At 44.9% G+C, this 19,124-nt stretch overlaps 1 pseudogene; it reads right to left on the bottom strand.

Annotated features, from left to right (window-relative positions):
- Nucleotides 1-12,155: 12,155 nt before the first annotated feature.
- Nucleotides 12,156-19,124, bottom strand: part of LOC141621086 (uncharacterized) — an 89,470-nt pseudogene continuing 82,501 nt past the window's right edge.

The raw sequence follows: 19,124 nt of genomic DNA on the forward strand, positions 1-19,124 counted from the left end.
AAACCGTGAATATACACTTCAATTTCAGCCGTTCGGAAGGTCGTACCGGACCCTGTTTCTTTTTCTCCCTGTTTTTCAATCACGCGTCCGAGCTCATTTCAGGAATCAACCTGTTCGATTTCAGGAATCAACTGTTTGATTTGACCTCAAATAACGAGCTTTAACACATTTTTCACGATAATCCAATTTCGCGAATCTTTGGTTTGTGGCACACCGGCACCTCCAAATGTCTTTCGTTGGTGCTCAAACTTTGCGTGGCCGCTTTATCTGACCCGAGGAACTTTCTATGTGATTTCCGGAGAATTTTGTTCCGGGACCCCGGAATCCCGAAAAACCGTGTATATAAACTTCAATTTCAGCCGTTCGGAAGGTCGTACCGGACCCTGTTTTTTTTCTCCCTAATTTTCAATCACGCGTCCGAGCTCATTTCAGGAATCAACCTGTTCGATTTCAGGAATCAACCTGTTCGAATTCAGCCTCAATTAACGAGCTTTAACACATTTTTCACGATAATCCGAGTTTCGGCGAATGCTGGTTCGTGGCACAACGGCACCGCCAAATGTCTTCCGTTGCTGCTCAAACTTTGCGTGGCCGCTTTATCTGACCCGAGTAACTTTCTATGTGATTTCCGGAGAATTTTGTTCCGGGACCCCGGAATCCCGAAAAACCGTGAATTATATACTTCATTTTCGGTAGTTCGGAAGGTAAATAGGACCCTGTTTCTTTTTCTCCTGTTTTTCAATCACGCATCGAGCTCATTTCAGGAATCAACTTTGTTCGATTTCAGGAATCAACTTTGTTCGATGTCAGCCTCAAATAACGAGCTTTAACACATTTTTCACCATAAACCGAGTTTCGGCGAATGCTGGTTTGTGGCACACCGACACCCCCAAATGTCTTCCGTTGGTGCTCAAATTTTGCGTGGCTGCTTTATCTGACCCGAGGAACTTTCTATGTGATTTCCGGAGAATTTTGTTCCGGGACCCCGGAATACCGCAAAACCGTGTATTAAACACTTCAATTTTAGCCGTTCGGAAGGTCGTACCAGACCCTGTTTATTTTTCTCCCTGTTTTTCAATCACGCGTCCGAGCTCATTTCACGTATCAACCTGTTCGATTTCAGGAATCAACCTGTTCGATTTCAGCCTCAAATAACGAGCTTTAACACATTTTTCACGATAATCCGAGTTTCGGCGAATGCTGGTTTGTGGTACACCGGCACCCCCAAATGTCTTCTGTTGGTGCTCAAACTTTGCGTGGCCGCTTTATCTGACCCGAGAAACTTTCTATGTGATTTCCAGAAGAATTTTGTTTTGGGACCGGAATCCCGAAAACCGTGTATATACACTTCAATTTTGGCCGTTCGGAAGGTAAATGACTAGGACCCTGTTTCTTTTTCTCCCTGTTTTTCAATCACGCGTCCGAGCTCATTTCAGGAATCAACCTGTTCGATTTCAGGAATCAACCTGTTCGATTTCAGCCTCAAATAACGAGTTTTAACACATTTTTCACGATAATCCGAGTTTCGGCGAATGCTGGTTTGTGGCACACCGGCACCCCCAAACGTCTTCCGTTGGTGCTCAAATTTTGCGTGGCTGCTTTATCTGACCCGAGGAAATTTCTATGTGATTTCCGGAGAATTTTGTTCTGTGACCCCGGAATCCCGAAAAACCGTGTATTAAACACTTCAATTTCAGCCGTTCGGAAGGTCGTACCGGACCCTGTTTATTTTTCTCTTTATTTTTCAATCACGCGTCCGAGCTCATTTCACGTATCAACCTGTTCGATTTCAGGAATCAACCTGTTCGATTTCAGCCTCAAATAACGAGCTTTAACACATTTTTCACGATAATCCGAGTTTCGGCGAATGCTGGTTCGTGGCACAACGGCACCGCCAAATGTCTTCCGTTGCTGCTCAAACTTTGCGTGGCCGCTTTATCTGACCCGAGGAACTTTCTATGTGATTTCAGGAGAATTTTGTTCCGGGACCCCGGAATCCCGAAAAACCGTGAATTATATACTTCATTTTCAGCCGTTCGGAAGGTCGTACCGGACCCTGTTTCTTTTTCTCCCTGTTTTTCAATCACGCATCTGAGCTCATTTCAGGAATCAACCTGTTCGATTTCAGGAATCAACCTGTTCGATGTCAGCCTCAAATAACGAGCTTTAACACATTTTTCACCATAAACCGAGTTTCGGCGAATGCTGGTTTGTGGCACACCGACACCCCCAAATGTCTTCCGTTGGTGCTCAAATTTTGCGTGGCTGCTTTATCTGACCCGAGGAACTTTCTATGTGATTTCCGGAGAATTTTGTTCCGGGACCCCGGAATACCGCAAAACCGTGTATTAAACACTTCAATTTTAGCCGTTCGGAAGGTCGTACCAGACCCTGTTTATTTTTCTCCCTGTTTTTCAATCACGCGTCCGAGCTCATTTCACGTATCAACCTGTTCGATTTCAGGAATCAACCTGTTCGATTTCAGCCTCAAATAACGAGCTTTAACACATTTTTCACGATAATCCGAGTTTCGGCGAATGCTAGTTTGTGGCACACCGGCACCCCCCAAATGTCTTCTGTTGGTGCTCAAATTTTGCGTGGCCGCTTCATCTGACTCGAGGAACTTTCTATGTGATTTTCGAAGAATTTTGTTTCGGGACCCCGGAATCCCGAAAAACCGTGTATATACACTTCAATTTCAGCCGTTCGGAAGGTCGTACCGGACCCTGTTTCTTTTTCTCCCTGTTTTTCAATCACGCGTCCGAGCTCATTTCAGGAATCAACCTGTTCGATTTCAGGAATCAACCTGTTCGATTTCAGCCTCAAATAACGAGTTTTAACACATTTTTCACGATAATCCGAGTTTGGCGAATCTTTGGTTTGTGGCACACCGGCACCCCCAAACGTCTTCCGTTGGTGCTCAAATTTTGCGTGGCTGCTTTATCTGACCCGAGGAAATTTCTATGTGATTTCCGGAGAATTTTGTTCCGTGACCCCGGAATCCCGAAAAACCGTGTATTAAACACTTCAATTTCGGTGTTCGGAAGGTCGTAAATGCTAGGACCTGTTTATTTTTCTCCTTATTTTTCAATCACGCGTCCGAGCTCATTTCACGTATCAACTTTGTTCGATTTCAGGAATCAACCTGTTCGATTTCAACCTCAAATAACGAGCTTTAACACATTTTCACGATAATCCGAGTTTGGCGAATCTTTGGTTTGTGGCACACCGACACCCCCAAATGTCTTCGGTTGGTGCTCAAACTTTGCGTGGCCGCTTTATCTGACCCGAGGAACTTTCTATGTGATTTCAGAAGAATTTTGTTTGGGACCGGAATCCGAAAAACCGTGTATATACACTTCAATTTCAGCCGTTCGGAAGGTCGTACCGGACCCTGTTTCCTTTTCTCCCTGTTTTTCAATCACGCGTCCGAGCTCATTTCAGGAATCAACCCGTTCGATTTCAGGAATCAACCTTTTCGATTTCAGCCTCAAATAACTAGTTTTAACACATTTTTCACGATAATCCGAGTTTCGACGAATGCTGGTTTGTGGCACACCGGCACCCCCAAACGTCTTCCGTTGGTGCTCAAATTTTGCGTGGCTTCTTTATCTGACCCGAGGAACTTTCTATGTGATTTCCGGAGAATTTTGTTCCGTGACCCCGGAATCCCGAAAAACCGTGAATATACACTTCAATTTCAGCCGTTCGGAAGGTCGTACCGGACCCTGTTTTTTTTCTCCCTAATTTTCAACCACGCGTCCGAGCTCATTTCAGGGATCAACCTGTTCGATTTCAGGAATCAACCTGTTCGAATTCAGCCTCAATTAACGAGCTTTAACACATTTTTCACGATAATCCGAGTTTCGGCGAATGCTGGTTCGTGGCACAACGGCACCGCCAAATGTCTTCCGTTGGTGCTCAAACTTTGCGTGGCCGCTTTATCTGACCCGAGGAACTTTCTATGTGATTTCCGGAGAATTTTGTTCCGGGACCCCGGAATCCCGAAAAACCGTGAATTATATACTTCATTTTCAGCCGTTCGGAAGGTAGTACCGGACCCTGTTTCTTTTTCTCCCTGTTTTTCAATCACGCATCTGAGCTCATTTCAGGAATCAACCTGTTCGATTTCAGGAATCAACCTGTTCGATGTCAGCCTCAAATAACGAGCTTTAACACATTTTTCACCATAAACCGAGTTTCGGCGAATGCTGGTTTGTGGCACACCGACACCCCCAAATGTCTTCCGTTGATGCTCAAATTTTGCGTGGCCGCTTTATCTGACCCGAGGAACTTTCTATGTGATTTCCGGAGAATTTTGTTCCGGGACCCCGGAATCCCGCAAAACCGTGTATTAAACACTTCAATTTGGCCCGTTCGGAAGGTCGTCATGCGGACCCTGTTTATTTTTTCCCTGTTTTTCAATCACGCGTCCGAGCTCATTTCACGTATCAACTCGTTCGATTTCAGGAATCAACCTGTTCGATTTCAGCCTCAAATAACGAGTTTTAACACATTTTTCACGATAATCCGAGTTTCGGCGAATGCTGGTTTGTGGCACACCGGCACCCCAAAACGTCTTCCGTTGGTGCTCAAATATTGCGTGGCTGCTTTATCTGACCCGAGGAACTTTCTATGTGATTTCCGGAGAATTTTGTTCCGTGACCCCGGAATCCCGAAAAACCGTGTATTAAACACTTCAATTTCGGCTCTAAGTTCGGAAGTTAAATGCGGACCACCGTTTATTTTTCTCCCTGTTTTTCAATCACGCGTCCGAGCTCATTTCACGTATCAACCTGTTCGATTTCAGGAATCAACCTGTTCGATTTCAGCCTCAAATAACGAGCTCTTACAAATTTTTCACGATAATCCGAGTTTCGGCGAATGCTGGTTTGTGGCACACCGGCACCCCCCCAAATGTCTTCCGTTGGTGCTCAAATTTTGCGTGGCCGCTTTATCTAACTCGAGGAACTTTCTATGTGATTTCCGAAGAATTTTGTTTCGGGACCCCGGAATCCCGAAAAACCGTGTATATACACTTCAATTTTGTACGTTCGGAAGGTAAATCTAGGACCTGTTTCTTTTTCTCCCTGTTTTTCAATCACGCGTCCGAGCTCATTTCAGGAATCAACCTGTTCGATTTTAGGAATCAACCTGTTCGATTTCAGCCTCAAATATCCAGTTTTAACACATTTTTCACGATAATCCGAGTTTCGGCGAATGCTGGTTTGTGGCACACCGGCACCCCCAAACGTATTCCGTTGGTGCTCAAATTTTGAGTGGCTTCTTTATATGACCCGAGGAACTTTCTATGTGATTTCCGGAAAATTTTGTTCCGTGACCCCGGAATCCCGAAAAACCGTGAATATACACTTAAATTTCAGCCGTTCGGATGGTCGTACCGGACCCTGTTTCTTTTTCTCCCAGTTTTTCAATCACGCGTCTGAGCTCATTTCAGGAATCAACCTGTTCGATTTCAAGAATCAACCTGTTCGATTTCAACCTCAAATAACGAGCTTTAACACATTTTTCACGATAAACCGAGTTTCGGCGAATGTTGGTTTGTGGCACACCGACACCCCAAAATGTCTTCCGTTGGTGCTCAAACTTTGCGTGGCCGCTTTATCTGACCCGAGGAACTTTCTATGTGATTTCCGGAGAATTTTGTTCAGGGACCGGAATCCGAAAAACCGTGTATTATACACTTCAATTTCAGCCGTTCGGAAGGTCGTACCGGACCCTGTTTCTTTTTCTCCCTGTTTTTCAATCGCGCGTCCGAGCTCATTTCAGGAATCAACCTATTCGATTTCAGGAATCAACCTGTTCGATTTTGACCTCAAATAACGAGTTTTAACACATTTTCACGATAATCCGAGTTTCGGCGAATGCTGGTTTGTGGCACAACGACACCCCCAAATGTCTTCCGTTGGTGGTCAAACTTTGCATGGCCGCTTTATCTGATCTGAGGAACTTTCTATGTGATTTCCGGAGAATTTTATTCCGGGACCCCGGAATCCCGAAAAATCGTGTATTATAAACTTCAATTTCAGCCGTTCGGAAGGTCGTACCGGACCCTGTTTTTTTTTCTCCCTGTTTTTAAATCACGCGTCCGAGCTCATTTCTCGTATCAACCTGTTCGATTTCAGGAATCAACCTGTTCGATTTCAGCCTCAAATAACGAGCTTTAACACATTTTTCACGATAATCCGAGTTTCGACGAATGCTGGTTTGTGACACACCGGCACCCCTAAATGTCTTCCGTTGGTGCTCAAACTTTGCGTGGCCGCTTTATCTGACCCGAGGAAATTTCTATGTGATTTATGGAGAATTTTATTCTGAGACTCCGGAATTCCCAAAAACCGTGTATTATACACTTCAATTTCAGCCGTTCGGAAGGTCGTACCGGAACCTGTTTCTTTTTCTACCTGTTTTTCAATCACGCGTCCGAACTCATTTCACGAATCAACCTGTTCGATTTCAGCCTCAAATAACGAGCTTTAACACATTTTTCACGATAATCCGAGTTTTGGCGAATGCCGGTTTGTGGCACACCGGCACCCCCAAATGTCTTCCGTTGGGGCTCAAACTTTGCGTGGCCACTTTATCTGACCCGAGGAACTTTCTATGTGATTTCCGGAGAATTTTATTCCGGGACCCCGGAATCCCGAAAAACCGTGTATTATACACTTCAATTTCAGCCGTTCGGAAGGTCGTACCGGAACCTGTTTCTTTTTCTCCTTGTTTTAAAATCACGCGTCCGAGCTCATTTCAAGAATAAACCTGTTCGATTTCAGGAATCAACCTGTTCGATTTTAGCCTCAAATAACGAGCTTTAACACATTTTTCACGATAATTCGAGTTTAGTGGCACACCGGCACCCCCAAATGTCTTCCGTTGGTGCCCAAACTTTGCGTGGCCGCTTTATTTGATCCGAGGACTTTTTATGTGATTTCCGGAGAATTTTATTCCGGGACCCCGGAATCCTGAAAAACCGTGTATTATACACTTCAATTTCAGCCGTTCGGAAGGTCGTATCGGAACCTGTTTCTTTTTCTCCCTGGTTTTCAATCACGCGTCCGAGTTCATTTCAGGAATCAACCTGTTCGATTTCAGCCTCAAATAACGAGCTTTAACACATTTTTCACGATAATCCGAGTTTCGGCGAATGCTGGTTTATGGCACACCGGCACCCCCAAATGTCTTCCGTTGGTGCTCAAACATTGCGTGGCCGCTTTATCTGACTCGAGGAACTTTCTATGTGATTTCCGGAGAATTTTATTCCGGGACCTCGGAATCCCGAAAAACCGTGTATTAATACACTTCAATTTCAGCCGTTCGTAAGGTCGTACCGGAACCTGTTTCTTTTTCTCCCTGGTTTTCAATCACGCGTCCGAGTTCATTTCAGGAATCAACCTGTTCGATTTCAGCCTGAAATAACGAGCTTTAACACATTTTTCACGATAATCCGAGTTTCGGCGAATGCTGGTTTGTGGCACACCGGCACCCCCAAATGTCTTCCGTTGGTGCTCAAACTTTGCGTGGCCGCTTTATCTGACCCGAGGAACTTTCTATGTGATTTCTGGAGAATTTTATTCCGAGACTCCGAAATTACCAAAAACCGTATATTATACACTTCAATTTCAGCCGTTCGGAAGGTCGTACCGGAACCTGTTTCTTTTTCTCCCTGTTTTTCAATCACGCGTCCGAGCTCATTTCAGGAATCAACCTGTTCGATTTCAGCCTCAAATAACGAGCTTTAACACATTTTTCACGATAATCCGAGTTTCGGCGAATGCTCGTTTGTGGCACACCGGCACCCCCAAATGTCTTCCGTTGGTGCTCAAACTTTGCGTGGCCGCTTTATCTCACCCGAGAAACTTTCTATGTGATTTTCGGAGAATTTCGTTTCGGGACCTTAGAATCCCGAAAAACCGTGTATTATACACTTCAATTTCATCCGTTCGGAAGGTCGTACCGGAACCTGTTTCTTTTTCTCCCTGTTTTTCAATCACGCGTCCAGGCTCATTTGAGGAATCAACTTTGTTCGATTTGGGAATCAACTTGTTCGATTTGACCTCAAATAACGAGCTTTAACACATTTTTCACGATAATCCGAGTTTCGACGAATCTTTGGTTTTGGCACACCGGCACCCCCAAATGTCTTCCGTTGGTCTTCAAACTTTGCGTGGCCGCTTTATCTGACCCGAGGAACTTTCTATGTGATTTATGGAGAATTTTATTCGAGACTCAGAATTCCCAAAACCGTGTATTATACACTTCAATTTTCACCGTCCAGGAAGGTAAATCAGGAACTGTTTCTTTTTCTCCCTGTTTTTCAATCACGCGTCCGAACTCATTTCACGAATCAACCTGTTCGATTTCAGCCTCAAATAACGAGCTTTAACACATTTTTCACGATAATCCGAGTTTCGGCGAATGCTGGTTGTGGCACACCGGCACCCCCAAATGTCTTCCGTTGGTGCTCAAACTTTGCGTGGCCACTTTATCTGACCCGAGGAACTTTCTATGTGATTTCCGGAGAATTTTATTTCGGGACCCCAGAATCCCGAAAAACCGTGTATTATACACTTCAATTTCAGCCGTTCGGAAGGTCGTACCGGAACCTGTTTCTTTTTCTCCCTCTTTTAAAATCACGCGTCCGAGCTCATTTCAGGAATAAACCTGTTCGATTTCAGGAATCAACCTGTTCGATTTCAGTCTCAAATAACGAGCTTTAACACATTTTTCACGATAATTCGAGTTTCGGCGAATGCTGGTTTGTGGCACACCGGCACCCCCTAATGTCTTCCGTTGGTGCCCAAACTTTGCGTGGCCGCTTTATTTGATCCGAGGACTTTTTATGTAATTTCCGGAGAATTTTATTCCGGGACCCTGGAATCCCGAAAAACCGTGTATTATACACTTCAATTTCAGCCGTTCGGAAGGTCGTATCGGAACCTGTTTCTTTTTCTTCCTGTTTTTCAATCACGCGTCCGAGCTCATTTCAGGAATCAACCTGTTCGATTTCAGGAATCAGCCTAATCGATTTCAGCCTCAAATAACGAGCTTTAACACATTTTTCACGATAATCCGAGTTTCGGCGAATGCTGGTTTGTGGCACACCGGCAACCCTAAATGTCTTCCGTTGGTGCTCAAACTTTGCGTGGCCGCTTTATCTGACTCGAGGAACTTTCTATGTGATTTCCGGAGAACTTTATTCCGGGACCTCGGAATCCCGAAAAACCGTGTATTAATACACTTCAATTTGTACCGTTCGGAAGGTCGTACCGGAACCTGTTTCTTTTTCTCCCTGGTTTTCAATCACGCGTCCGAGCTCATTTCAGGAATCAACCTGTTCGATTTCAGCCTCAAATAACGACCTTTAACACATTTTTCACGATAATCCGAGTTTCGGCGAATGCTGGTTTGTGGCACACCGGCACCCCCAAATGTCTTCCGTTGGTGCTCAAACTTTGCGTGGCCGATTTATCTGACCCGAGGAACTTTCTATGTGATTTCTGGATAATTTTTTTCCGAGACTCCGGAATTCCCAAAAACCGTGTATTATACACTTCAATTTCAGCCGTTCGGAAGGTCGTACCGGAACCTGTTTCTTTTTCTCCCTGTTTTTCAATCACGCGTCCGAGCTCATTTCAGGAATCAACCTGTTCGATTTCAGCCTCAAATAACGAGCTTTAACACATTTTTCACGATAATCCGAGTTTCGGCGAATGCTGGTTTGTGGCACACCGGCACCCCAAATGTCTTCCGTTGGTGCTCAAACTTTGCGTGGCCGCTTTATCTGACTCGAGGAACTTTCTATTTGATTTCCGGAGAATTTTATTCCGGGACCTCGGAATCCCGAAAAACCGTGTATTAATACACTTCAATTTCAGCCGTTCGTAAGGTCGTACCGGAACCTGTTTCTTTTTCTCCCTGGTTTTCAATCACGCGTCCGAGTTCATTTCAAGAATCAACCTGTTCGATTTCAGCCTCAAATAACGAGCTTTAACACATTTTTCACGATAATCCGAGTTTCGGCGAATGCTAGTTTGTGGCACACCGGCACCCCCAAATGTCTTCCGTTGGTGCTCAAACTTTGCGTGGTCGCTTTATCAGACCCGAGGAACTTTCTATGTGATTTCTGGAGAATTTTATTCCGAGACTCCGAATTCCCAAAACCGTGTATTATACACTTCAATTTCGGCCGTTCGGAAGGTAAATCCGGAACCTGTTTCTTTTTCTCCTGTTTTTCAATCACGCGTCCGAGCTCATTTCGGGAATCAACCTGTTCGATTTCAGCCTCAAATAACGAGCTTTAACACATTTTCACGATAATCCGAGTTTTGCGAATCTTTGGTTTGTCAGGCACACCGGCACCCCCAAATGTCTTCCGTTGGTGCTCAAACTTTGCGTGGCCGCTTTATCGACCCGAGGAACTTTCTATGTGATTTTCGGAGAATTTTTCCGAGACTCCGAATTCCCAAAAACCGTGTATTATACACTTCAATTTCAGCCGTTCGGAAGGTCGTACCGGAACCTGTTTCTTTTTCTCCCTGTTTTTCAATCACGCGTCCGAGCTCATTTCAGGAATCAACCTGTTCGATTTCAGCCTCAAATAACGAGCTTTAACACATTTTTCACGATAATCCGAGTTTCGGCGAATGCTGGTTTGTAGCACACCGGCACCCCCAAATGTCTTCCGTTGGTGCTCAAACTTTGCGTGGCCGCTTTATCTGACTCGAGGAACTTTCTATTTGATTTCCGGAGAATTTTATTCCGGGACCTCGGAATCCCGAAAAACCGTGTATTAATACACTTCAATTTCAGCCGTTCGTAAGGTCGTACCGGAACCTGTTTCTTTTTCTCCCTGGTTTTCAATCACGCGTCCGAGTTCATTTCAGGAATCAACCCGTTCGATTTCAGCCTTAAATAACGAGCTTTAACACATTTTTCACGATAATCCGAGTTTCGGCGAATGGTGGTTTGTGGCACACCGGCACCCCCAAATGTCTTCCGTTGGTGCTCAAACATTGCGTGGCCGCTTTATCTGACCCGAGGAACTTTCTATGTTATTTCTGGAGAATTTTATTCCGAGACTCCGGAATTCCCAAAAACCGTGTATTATACACTTCAATTTCAGCCGTTCGGAAGGTCGTACCGGAACCTGTTTCTTTTTCTCCCTGTTTTTCAATCACGCGTCCGAGCTCATTTCAGGAATCAACCTGTTCGATTTCAGCCTCAAATAACGAGCTTTAACACATTTTTCACGATAATCCGAGTTTCGCGAATCTTTGGTTTGTGGCACACCGGCACCCCCAAATGTCTTCCGTTGGTGCTCAAACTTTGCGTGGCCGCTTTATCTCACCCGAGAAACTTTCTATGTGATTTTCGGAGAATTTCGTTTCGGGACCCCAGAATCCCGAAAAACCGTGTATCTGGAGTGCCTGTCAAGGGCGCTAGCGCATACCCCGGGGTGATCATCACCACCTGCACCTCACATCTCGGCACAGTGGAACGTGTAACCCGCCTGCTGTCCCATTTAACTACATTTGTTCCTCTAATCCATAGCCTAACAGTAACGCGACGGCTAGGGACAACCCGCCCATCTGACCATCGGGAGGATGGCACTCTCGGCAAAGACCGTCTGGCGAAAACGCCGCAGCGCGAAGCGTGGTAGGCCCGCGCCGAGGAGCATAGCATAGGGAGGAACCGGACGGTAGAAGAGCCAGGAGAGGCCAGGTCATTTGACGGAATTTCGGAATTTATAGGCTTTTACCTATTAGAAAAGAACCTATGGGGTAAAGGAAAGTGCATGAATTCTTAGAAAAATAGGAAGCGAGCCAGCCTATATATATATATAATGTAAAAAAGAATGTAAAAAAAAATTCCATGAACAAATAGAGTCAACGGTACAACAGGGCAATAGCCGCGCCTACACGCGAATTTGCTTCTTATTATGTTATGCGAGCAGTTTCAATTAATTTGACTACAGGTCCGTAGGAATTTGGGTGAGCCACCTCGAATGGCGTGAGCCGCATGCGGGAGACCCGCACGTACGGTTTTTAGGGGATCGGTCGAAATACGGCCGGCGCTCACCCGACTAGAGGGACCGAGAAATTAATAGAGTACAAAACTTATCTTCAAGCTTTACCTTATTTTGATCGTTTAGAGGGCGATCGCGGAGTCATCGAATGAAGTCCTCCGTTTATTTCGGAGATCTTGACCCAGCAATGACAGAGATGACTAAGTGACATATATAATATGGCGACGACAACAACATGTCGTAGAAGGAGATAACAGGTGGAGCCAACGACCCACTAAGACTAACGTATCTACAACTACATCCCCGAGCGCGATCAAACGAGGGCGTGAATGCGAGATGCCAGCGGAATGATCGGCCGGACAGAGGCTAGGGTCGCTTTCTTCCCCACCGCGTCTTTCCTTGTGTGTCGGAGATATAAAGCGAGTGCACCGGAAAACCTATAAAAAAAAAGCTAAAAAAAAGCAAGAAAGGGAACTGAGTTGATCTATTCTATGGCGAAGCATCCAAAGCATAACTGCACACTCACACGATCTTTGCCGAGAGATAAGAGCATTCGGTGAAACCGGTGAACTACACTTGCTTACAGTCCGCTCAAGTAAGTGTGGGGCGGAGGGCTCGTGGTACCTCCTGCTCACCCTTCCTCCTCGCTTTGAGAACCGTGTGAACGGAGAGTGGGCGAAGGGAAGGAGGTCCTCATATGGAGTCGCACACCGACTTTCGCGGTGCGAGAGGCGGGAAATGGCGAGCTCATAAAGACGCTCCCTTGGGGCCAGAGAAATTACAGACAAAGCTTTACTTAGATAGTGATTTCATTTTTTTTTTCGGAAAGAAAGTAGGGAAAGGATTGACTAGACGTCAACCTCCCTCAATCAAAGGGAGACCAGCTTTCAATACTAGTTGTTAGGTTATCATTTCATCATTTCATAGCATTTTTCCAATATCATTTCATAGCATGGCCTGGGGCTTATACACTTCAATTTCATCCGTTCGGAAGGTCGTACCGGAACCTGTTTCTTTTTCTCCTTGTTTTTCAATCACGCGTCCGAGCTCATTTGAGGAATCAACCTGTTCGATTTCAGGAATCAACCTGTTCGATTTCAGGAATCAACCTGTTCGATTTCAGCCTCAAATAACGAGCTTTAACACATTTTTCACGATAATCCGAGTTTCGACGAATGCTGGTTTGTGGCACTCCGGCACCCCCAAATGTCTTCCGTTGGTGCTTAAACTTTGCGTGGCCGCTTTATCTGACCCGAGGAACTTTCTATGTGATTTATGGAGAATTTTATTCCGAGACTCCGGAATTCCCAAAAACCGTGTATTATACACTTCAATTTCAGCCGTCTGGAAGGTCGTACCGGAACCTGTTTCTTTTTCTCCCTGTTTTTCAATCACGCGTCCGAACTCATTTCACGAATCAACCTGTTCGATTTCAGCCTCAAATAACGAGCTTTAACACATATTTCACGATAATCCGAGTTTCGGCGAATGCTGGTTTGTGACACACCGGCACCCCCAAATGTCTTCCGTTGGTGCTCAAACTTTTCGTGGCCACTTTATCTGACCCGAGGAACTTTCTATGTGATTTCCGGAGAATTTTATTTCGGGACCCCAGAATCCCGAAAAACCGTGTATTATACACTTCAATTTCAGCCGTTCGGAAGGTCGTACCGGAACCTGTTTCTTTTTCTCCCTGTTTTAAAATCACGCGTCCGAGCTTATTTCAGGAATAAACCTGTTCCATTTCAGGAATCAACCTGTTCGATTTCAGCCTCAAATAACGAGCTTTAACACATTTTTCACGATAATTCGAGTTTCGGCGAATGCTGGTTTGTGGCACACCGGCACCCCCTAATGTCTTCCGTTGGTGCTCAAACTTTGCGTGGCCACTTTATCTGACCCGAGGAACTTTCTATGTGATTTCCGGAGAATTTTATTCCGGGACCCCGGAATCCCGAAAAACCGTGTATTATACACATCAATTTCAGCCGTTCGGAAGGTCGTACCGGAACCTGTTTCTTTTTTCCCCTGTTTTAAAATCACGCGTCCGAGCTCATTTCAGGAATAAACCTGTTCGATTTCAAGAATCAACTGTTCGATTTGACCTCAAATAACGAGCTTTAACACATTTTTCACGATAATTCGAGTTTTGCGAATCTTTGGTTTGTGGCACACCGGCACCCCCAAATGTCTTCCGTTGGTGCCCAAACTTTGCGTGCCCGCTTTATTTGATCCGAGGACTTTTTATGTGATTTAGGGACCCTGGAATCCCGAAAAACCGTGTATTATACACTTCAATTTGGTAGTTCGAAGGTCGTATCGGAACCGGTTTCTTTTTCTTCTGTTTTTCAATCACGCGTCCGAGCTCATTTCAGGAATCAACCTGTTCGATTTCAGGAATCAGCCCTAATCGATTTCGACCTCAAATAACGAGCTTTAACACATTTTCACGATAATCCGAGTTTCGGCGAATCTTTGGTTTGTAGGCACACCGCAACCCTAAATGTCTTCCGTTGGTGCTCAAACTTTGCGTGGCCGCTTTATCTGACTCGAGGAACTTTCTATGTGATTTCCGGAGAACTTTATTCCGGGACCTCGGAATCCCGAAAAACCGTGTATTAATACACTTCAATTTCAGCCGTTCGGAAGGTCGTACAGGAACTTGTTTCTTTTTCTCCCTGTTTTTCAATCACGCGTCCGAGCTCATTTCAGAATCAACTTTGTTCGATTTCAGCCTCAAATAACGACCTTTAACAAATTTTTCACGATAATCCGAGTTTTGGCGAATGCTGATTTGTGGCACACCGGCACCCCCAAATGTCTTCCGTTGGTGCTCAAACTTTGCGTGGCCGCTTTATCTGACCCGAGGAACTTTCTATGTGATTTCTGCAGAATTTTTTCCGAGACTCAAGAATTCCCAAAACCGTGTATTATACACTTCAATTTCAGTAGTTCGGAAGGTCGCACGGAACCTGTTTCTTTTTCTCCTGTTTTTCAATCACGCGTCCGAGCTCATTTCAGGAATCAACCTGTTCGATTTCAGCCTCAAATAACGAGCTTTAACACATTTTTCACGATAATCCGAGTTTCGGCGAATGCTGGTTTGTGGCACACCGGCACCCCCAAATGTCTTCCGTTGGTGCTCAAACTTTGCGTGTCCGCTTTATCTCACCCGAGAAACTTTCTATGTGATTTTCGGAGAATTTCGTTCCGGGACCCCAGAATCCCGAAAAACCGTGTATTATACACTTCAATTTCATCCGTTCGGAAGGTCGTACCGGAACCTGTTTCTTTTTCGCCCTGTTTTTCAATCACGCGTCCGAGCTTAATTGAGTAATCAACCTGTTCGATTTCAGGAATCAACCTGTTCGATTTCAGCCTCAAATAACGAGCTTTAACACATTTTTCACGATAATCCGAGTTTCGACGAATGCTGGTTTGTGGCACACCGGCACCCCCAAATGTCTTCCGTTGGTGCTCAAACTTTGCGTGGTCGCTTTATCTGACCCGAGGAACTTTCTATGTGATTTATGGAGAATTTTATTCCGAGACTCCGGAATTCCCAAAAACCGTGTATATACACTTCAATTTTTGTCAGGAGGAAGGTCGTCACTTAGGAACTGTTTCTTTTTCTCCCTGTTTTTCAATCACGCGTCCGAACTCATTTCACGAATCAACCTGTTCGATTTCAGGAATCAACCTGTTCGTTTTCAGCCTCAAATAACGAGCTTTAACACATTTTTCACGATAATCCGAGTTTCGGCGAATGCTGGTTTGTGGCACACCGGCACCCCCAAATGTCTTCCGTTGTTGCTCAAACTTTGCGTGGCCGCTTTATCTGACCCGAGGAACTTTCTATGCGATTTATGGAGAATTTTATTCCGAGACTCCGGAATTCCCAAAAACCCCCAAATGTCTTCCGTTGGTGCTCAAACTTCAATTTCAGCCGTTCGGAAGGTCGTACCGGAACCTGTTTCTTTTTCTCCCTGTTTTTCAATCACGCGTCCGAGCTCATTTCAGGAATCAACCTGTTCGATTTCAGCCTCAAATAACGAGCTTTAACACATTTTTCACGATAATTCGAGTTTCGGCGAATGCTGGTTTGTGGCACACCGGCACCCCCTAATGTCTTCCGTTGGTGCTCAAACTTTGCGTGGCCACTTTATCTGACCCGAGGAACTTTCTATGTGATTTCCGGAGAATTTTATTCTGGGACCCCGGAATCCCGAAAAACCGTGTATTATACACTTCAATTTCAGCCGTTCGGAAGGTCGTACCGGAACCTGTTTCTTTTTCTCCCTGTTTTAAAATCACGCGTCCGAGCTCATTTCAGGAATAAACCTGTTCGATTTCAAGAATCAACCTGTTCGATTTCAGCCTCAAATAACGAGCTTTAACACATTTTTCACGATAATTCGAGTTTCGGCGAATGCTGGTTTGTGGCACACCGGCACCCCCAAATGTCTTCCGTTGGTGCCCAAACTTTGCGTGCCCGCTTTATTTGATCCGAGGACTTTTTATGTGATTTCCGGGACCCTGGAATCCCGAAAAACCGTGTATTATACACTTCAATTTCAGCCGTTCGGAAGGTCGTATCGGAACCTGTTTCTTTTTCTTCCTGTTTTTCAATCACGCGTCCGAGCTCATTTCAGGAATCAACCTGTTCGATTTCAGGAATCAGCCTAATCGATTTCAGCCTCAAATAACGAGCTTTAACACATTTTTCACGATAATCGAGTTTGGCGAATCTTTGGTTTGTGGCACACTAAGCAACCCTAAATGTCTTCCGTTGGTGCTCAAACTTTGCGTGGCCGCTTTATCTGACTCGAGGAACTTTCTATGTGATTTCCGGAGAACTTTATTCCGGGACCTCGGAATCCCGAAAAACCGTGTATTAATACACTTCAATTTCAGCCGTTCGGAAGGTCGTACCGGAACCTATTTCTTTTTCTCCCTGGTTTTCAATCACGCGTCCGAGCTCATTTCAGGAATCAACCTGTTCGATTTCAGCCTCAAATAACGACCTTTAACACATTTTTCACGATAATCCGAGTTTCGGCGAATGCTGGTTTGTGGCACACCGGCACCCCCAAATGTCTTCCGTTGGTGCTCAAACTTTTCGTGGCCACTTTATCTGACCGAGGAACTTTCTATGTGATTTCCGGAGAATTTTATTTCGGGACCCCGGAATCCCGAAAAACCGTGTATTATACACTTCAATTTCACCGTTCGGAAGGTAAATCAGGAACCTGTTTCTTTTTCTCCCTGTTTTAAAATCACGCGTCCGAGCTTATTTCAGGAATAAACCTGTTCCATTTCAGGAATCAACCTGTTCGATTTCAGCCTCAAATAACGAGCTTTAACACATTTTTCACGATAATTCGAGTTTGGCGAATCTTTGGTTTGTAGGGCACACCGGCACCCCTAATGTCTTCCGTTGGTGCTCAAACTTTGCGTGGCCACTTTATCTGACCCGAGGAACTTTCTATGTGATTTAGGAGAATTTTATTTCAGGACCGGAATCCCGAAAAACCGTGTATTATACACTTCAATTTCACCGTTCGGAAGGTCGTAAACCGGAACTGTTTCTTTTTCTCCTGTTTTAAAATCACGCGTCCGAGCTCATTTCAGGAATAAACCATTCGATTTCAAGAATCAACTTTGTTCGATTTTGACCTCAAATAACGAGCTTTAACACATTTTTCACGATAATCCGAGTTTCGGCGAATCTTTGGTTTTCAGGCACACCGGCACCCCCAAATGTCTTCCGTTGGTGCCCAAACTTTGCGTGCCCGCTTTATTTGATCCGAGGACTTTTTATGTGATTTCCGGGACCCTGGAATCCCGAAAAACCGTGTATTATACACTTCAATTTCAGCCGTTCGGAAGGTCGTATCGGAACCTGTTTCTTTTTCTTCCTGTTTTTCAATCACGCGTCCGAGCTCATTTCAGGAATCAACCTGTTCGATTTCGGAATCAGCCCTAATCGTTTCAGCCTCAAATAACGAGCTTTAACACATTTTCACGATAATCAGGAGTTTCGTGAATCTTTGGTTTGTGGCACACCGGCAACCCTAAATGTCTTCCGTTGGTGCTCAAACTTTGCGTGGCCGCTTTATCTGACTCGAGGAACTTTCTATGTGATTTCCGGAGAACTTTATTCCGGGACCTCGGAATCCCGAAAAACCGTGTATTAATACACTTCAATTTCAGCCGTTCGGAAGGTCGTACCGGAACCTGTTTCTTTTTCGCCCTGTTTTTCAATCACGCGTCCGAGCTCAATTGAGTAATCAACCTGTTCGATTTCAGGAATCAACCTGTTCGATTTCAGCCTCAAATAACGAGCTTTAACACATTTTTCACGATAATCCGAGTTTCGACGAATGCTGGTTTGTGGCACACCGGCACCCCCTAATGTCTTCCGTTGGTGCTCAAACTTTGCGTGGCCACTTTATCTGACCCGAGGAACTTTCTATGTGATTTCCGGAGAATTTTATTCCGGGACCCCGGAATCCCGAAAAACCGTGTATTATACACTTCAATTTCAGCCGTTCGGAAGGTCGTAAATCGGAACTGTTTCTTTTTCTCCTGTTTTAAAATCACGCGTCCGAGCTCATTTCAGAATAAACCTGTTCGATTTCAAGAATCAACCTGTTCGATTTCACCTCAAATAACGAGCTTTAACACATTTTTCACGATAATCCGAGTTTCGGCGAATCTTTGGTTTGTACACCGGCACCCCCAAATGTCTTCCGTTGGTGCCCAAACTTTGCGTGCCCGCTTTATTTGATCCGAGGACTTTTTATGTGATTTAGGGACCCTGGAATCCCGAAAAACCGTGTATTATACACTTCAATTTTTAGTTCGGAAGGTCGTATCGGAACTGTTTCTTTTTCTTCTGTTTTTCAATCACGCGTCGAGCTCATTTCAGGAATCAACCTGTTCGATTTCAGGAATCAGCCTAATCGATTTCAGCCTCAAATAACGAGCTTTAACACATTTTTCACGATAATCCGAGTTTGGCGAATCTTTGGTTTGTGGCACACCAAGCAACCCTAAATGTCTTCCGTTGGTGCTC

The sequence above is a fragment of the Silene latifolia genome, chromosome X, assembly GCF_048544455.1.
Source record: "Silene latifolia isolate original U9 population chromosome X, ASM4854445v1, whole genome shotgun sequence".
Taxonomy (NCBI): Eukaryota; Viridiplantae; Streptophyta; class Magnoliopsida; order Caryophyllales; family Caryophyllaceae; genus Silene; species Silene latifolia.